Below are 4,875 nucleotides of genomic sequence, written 5' to 3' on the forward strand. Positions count from 1 at the left end.
AAAATATTATTTCATTACATTTTTATGAAAAAATATTAAAAAAATAATTAGTAATTATTTTAGAAATAAAAATTTAATTTAAATAAGAATATAATTATTTAAAATTTTAATAAAAATTTTAATTGCATTTAATATAATTAACTAAGAATAAAATTTTATAGTATGATTTTGAAATATAAAATTTTATAAAAACAAATATTAAATTATATATTAAAATAAAAAATAAATAAATCGCCAGATAAAATTACTAGTTATTATATATTAAAATATTAGAAACATCCATTACAAATCTCTAAAAGAGATAACAATATTGTTCGGCTTACATAATAAACTGATCATTTACAATTCTGTTGGGCTGCAGCAACGGGCCTAACTCTATTAAGCATAAACTTTCATGGCCTGTAAATAAAATGGCATACTTTTTTAGAAATTAACAATATTGTCGTCCTTAATCATGGCCTAACTGGATTGGCCTGGCTTAAACATGTCACTGCCTAGTAGATTCAAGTTTGAATTTCCATTCTCTCAATTTTCCTATTGAAAAATAATATAATGTCATAGCAAGGACATCTTAGTGAAGGAAAACAATTGAACAAATATATGAAAGAAACTTGCAGGTAGAGAAAGCTAAGAATACGAGGGAATGGTGAGATAAATCTGTAAAACCATTATTATTGAATAAATTAACTCATACAAATGTGCCATCAACTAAACATGAAAGTCATTTTAAAAAACAGCTTAAAAAAAAAAAAAAAAAAAACCTTGTGGGTGTTTAGACATGCCCTGTGCAAAGGAGAAGAAATCATACTCCTTTCAAGATTGTAATGAATTCCCTTGCTAAAATGGAGCCAACAATTGAGTTTCACTCCAGCACTTGTGACACCACAAACAAAGTCACCTGCCCCATGCCATAAAATCCTCAAGCAACAAGTTGCAAGACTATGGATACAAAGTTGCAAAGAACATATGTGTAAGTTGGTAATTTGGCTCACATTTATTACCAATGAAAACATGAAATTTCCAACTACTACTACCAGTTTATAATGGCAATAGATTCATGGGATTCAGAAACTATGAATTGATATGAATTGATATGCTCCACTTATATGCCATGATAACATCCAGGAAATTACCACATACATAAACTGCCATAGTTGTATGCTCAAGTAATGTGAACTTTGCTTTACATATGAATGATACAAAAAGACCTACATGATATAAAGTGGAATTATTGGCCAATTGACAATACTACGATGCAAGTAAGAAATAAAATAGATACAAAGTAGAGTGGAAGAAGAAAACATATAATAGCAAAAGAAGAAAAGGGCAGAATTATAATAGTAAAATTCTACAATTATAAACGAAATAAAGAGTGAGGATGAATCAGTCAAACCTACCTGCTACGCATTTCATCGAACAGCTCCAGTTCATAAAAGCAACCCAGAAAAGTGACAAAGGGTAAGAGTACATTCTTGGCGTGAGGATGTTCAAACTCAATGGACTCCCACAATTCCCTTGAGTATAACGTGATTTTGTGAAGAGAAGGGATAGGAAACGGTTGGCCATTGACCAGCGAGATCAGAGAGAGCGACATCTGCTTTAGCTTCGGACAATAGACTACCGAAATTTCTTTGAGGGAGTTGCAAACCAATTTTCCGCCACAAATGGTCTTCAGTTGTGGCAAATTTACAGATTCAAAATGCTGTAATTTTGGGAGAATGAATAGAGCATTGCCGCCACTGCTATTATGGGTTTCTTGTTCTTCATCCGTAGCTATCAAAACCTCCACATTTACACAATGTTCAACAGAAATAACTTCCAGGTTTTGAAAGTTTGCCAGCACTCCAGGGGGGAACAGCTTCTTTATACCGGTGCAAAAATGTATTGCAAATGTTTTAAGGAGGGAAAAGGTATATTGAGATGGTGACAACGGTGTGGAGCAGGAGGACAACGAAAGCAAACATTCTATCCCATAACTACAAGAAATTACTAAGCACTTGAGCTCAGTTACATTCTTCAAGCATAAGATGCTTCCTTGGAAGTCGCAGCGTTCAAAGTGCAGGTATTGGACATCTTTTGGGATATGCGGGGCATTTTCTCCATCGCCGACACTGCACTCGCAAAAAGAAACAGCTTTCACGTCTTTTGGGATAAATTGTGATGATCCGTACAATATGGGCTTGCTTTGTCCAACAGAAAGCTGGTATAAGCTTAGATTTGGCGCACTTGTTGAAGTCCAATATGTGTTGAACTCACCAACATCGTAGAAATGGCATTTCAAAGTCTCCAACTTCCTCAAAGGTGCTACCTCCTCTCCTTTAACTGTGAATAATGGAAGAATGAGGAATTGCATATGGGAAAATTTTGCTAATATCCCTGGTTGTAACTCCTCTATATTTGTATGACGGAGATCCAAATAACTGAGATTGGACAGACATTCTATCCCTTGAGGCAATTCTTCAACTTCTGACCCATAAAGATCCAACTTCTTCAACGCCCTAAGTTGGGCTAATGATGGTAAGAACCTTAGCCGCACACAATATCTGAGCAATAATGCACTTAGATTCACCAAATATGAGATGGAGCCGGGCAATTCTTTAATATCTGTTTTTGAAAGATCAAGCACTTTGAGCTCATGCAATTGCTCGAAGAAAGAATATTCAATCAATCTTAAATTCTTATTGTGAGACAACAACAGGGTTGAAAGTTTGGGAAATTGGTGAAAAGCCAGAAGAAATCACCGGTATATCATTATACATTAGAGAAATTCTCACAAGATCCTTTGGCCAATTCCTCCACTCCGGCATTTCAACCAACTCTTTACCAGCTTTAACAAATACCTGTGGATCCACTTCCATTATTTGGATTGCCATATCCCTAAGCAAGTCATGCATCCTCACATATCCATTACTACAATTAACATGCGAATTACTTTCTAATAGGCAAACCTTTACAAGTGTGTTCAGCATGGTATGGCCCTCATCAAATTTTGCTTGCCTGCTTTCTCCTTTGATTATTCCTTCATCAATCAAATACTCTATTACCTCCTCCCTATCTATATTATGATCTTCTGGATATAATCCATTATATAAGAAGCATTGTTGCAATGCTGAATTAGTCGAGCGATTATAACTGAATTTCAATACCTGGAACACCTCATTTTCCGTATCACCTTCTCTAGCTTGTGATTCTTGCAATTCTCTTAAGGCATTCCTCCACTCGCAAATGTCATCCGCTCCTCTCATGGATGCAGCTATTGTTATAATTCCAAGAGGCAAACCAGCACATTCCCTTGCAATAGATTTTGCAATCTCCATAAGATCTGGGGATAATGGTCTCTCTAGCTTATCCTGGAACAATTGCCAAGCTTCAAATTTGGAAAGAGACACAACTTTTATGGTCTTTTGGCAACCCATCCCTCGACAAACATCTAATGAACGAGTTGTAAGAATCAAATTGCATCCTTTCATTCTAACAACTATTCCCACTTTCTCTAGAGGAAAATGTTTCCAGAAATCATCCAGAATGAGAACAAATTCTTGTTTCTGACAGAACTCTTTTGACAACTTTGCTGCTCGTTTCTTCTAATCATCTTTCCTGGAAAGATCAACACCGATAGTTTTAGCAATTGAATTCTGCAATTTATATATGCTAAAGTCTTGCGATACAGTAACCCAGTAAACGTATTCCAAACTTGGAGAGACACGTTATGAATATGAGTTAGCAGTGTGGTTTTACCCACTCCTCCCATCCCCAAAATGCCAATGGCAGGACATCATCCATCATTAAAAATTCCTGAATCTTATTAAAATTTATTTGAAATGCTTGGCCACTGCTTCTGGGGCTAACAATGCATCTCCCCTACACTGTTGCACATCAACTAGAAGCCCTCCTTGAAACCTACCTCTTTGATCAATAAGCTGTCATACTTCTTCAGTCTTTTCCTCTACAAGCTTTCCAAACAGTATTCTCTGAAGACCTGGTCCTGCTTCTTGTTTCATGGTCTCAATGTCATTTTTCACCCTTCCGACATTATTCAGCCAAATTGCAACTTCATTCTTCCGTTTCTTGCTAGTCCTGGACTCCGCATTTTCTAGTTCTTTGATTACATCAATTTCCATGCTTTCCAGTTGTTCCAACTTTCTTTTGAGGACTTGCTTTTTCTCCTCAAAGTTTAAAGTATAATTCGCGATCGAACTAGCTATTTCTATGGCTTTTCCCAGCAGATCCATCCTAAAACAAAAACGAAATTATATTATATAAAATAGTAAAGTACAAAACAAATATGTTCAGCAAATATTCAAATAGAGGAATGTAAGAGACTTGCTCCTTCAATCTCCAGCGACGATTAGAGTTTACAGATTTGATCTATATTTTGTATTGGAGATTTCAAGCTAAATTAGAGCAGGTTCATAGTATATATTTTTGAGCTCTCTTGTAATTCTTTATAGTCTTTGTATTGTGTAATCTTTGGTAGAATGAATCTATTAAAAAAAAAAAAATTACAAGATTGGTTTTATTATAAATTAGAATAACACCACTCCAAAGATAATACCAGAAATGAAACGAAAGGGAAAAAATAGCAAGAAAAAGCGTCATCATGTACCTGAATTAATGGGTGAATATGTAGGCAATAGGAGCAGGAAGAAAGCACAGTTGCAGCTGAACCAACAATCAGAACACCTTCGCGTCCTTGCTAGTGGCGGATTTAAATTTTTTTCTTTTTTGGTCAATATATAAAAATAAACAATAAAATAATATTAAAAAATTAAAAATATATGTGATTAGACTTAATCAAAGTAATTATTAAAAAAGTTGTGATTAGAATTTTAAAAGTATATAAAATTTTGAATGCGTAACATGCTTTTTAGCCAC

At 34.8% G+C, this 4,875-nt stretch overlaps 1 pseudogene; it reads right to left on the reverse strand.

The window, feature by feature from the left end:
- Nucleotides 1-239: 239 nt before the first annotated feature.
- On the reverse strand, nt 240-4,435 carry LOC110652769 (probable disease resistance protein At4g27220; annotated as a pseudogene).
- Between the last annotated feature and the right edge of the window lie 440 nt (nt 4,436-4,875).

This window comes from Hevea brasiliensis, chromosome 14 (genome assembly GCF_030052815.1).
Source record: "Hevea brasiliensis isolate MT/VB/25A 57/8 chromosome 14, ASM3005281v1, whole genome shotgun sequence".
Classification (NCBI taxonomy): domain Eukaryota; kingdom Viridiplantae; phylum Streptophyta; class Magnoliopsida; order Malpighiales; family Euphorbiaceae; genus Hevea; species Hevea brasiliensis.